This window comes from Octodon degus, unplaced genomic scaffold (assembly GCF_000260255.1).
Source record: "Octodon degus isolate 3935 unplaced genomic scaffold, OctDeg1.0 scaffold00242, whole genome shotgun sequence".
Lineage (NCBI taxonomy): Eukaryota > Metazoa > Chordata > Mammalia > Rodentia > Octodontidae > Octodon > Octodon degus.
Window position 1 is genome coordinate 2624756 of NW_004524818.1, and position 805 is coordinate 2625560.

The window sequence follows — 805 nt, forward strand, 5'->3', positions numbered from 1 at the left end:
ATTCTGAGGAATAAATTCTCTATGCTGGCACAGTTCTGGAACCTGGTCTGGTAGCTGCCACCATTCTGGAACATGGGGCTCTGAGGCTTTTTCCTCAAGGCAAAATCCTCCAACCTTGCAATTCTAAGGCTGCAAAGGGCAGAGATCTGCCACCTGTCATGTTCTCGGGGCATCCTTTCCATTCTCCTGTTCCTTCTCAGCAATGGAGATCCTCTCAGCTCAATCTTTGCAGACTGCCACTTTATTGGAGCTTCCTTTCTGGCCAAATTCACATTTTAAGTCATCCTGCTCAACTCTTTACTCTTGATTCTCAACATAAATCTGACTAAAAATCCCCAACAATAGTCATGCCACTGCCAAAGTATTCAACTACATTGGGATTTCCTTTGAAAGATTAATCAATCTGCCATGCTTAATCTCAGCCTCAGGCAAAGTCTCTAAATATGAATAAAATGCACACAAACTATATGCCAAGACAAAACATACACCATCTGGAATCTAACAACCAATACAGTCTTTCTTCCCAGCAGAAACCTCTCTAGCTTGGCCTTCACAGGCAAGATTTCTATTAGCCCTCTGGTCTTCTCAGCTCGGACCACAATCTCCCATACAGAATAGATGAAGCTGTTCCTGTGCTTCTCTTGTTGGTTATGTCTCTAAACCTTTCCTATCTCTTCCCATAAGCCATTCCAAAAAGGTGGTAGTCCACATGGCCAGGTAGTCACAGTAACAACCCTATTCCTCAAGTACCAAATTCTGTCTGGGTTACTTTTCTCTCATTGCTGGGACAAATGCCTGACACCCA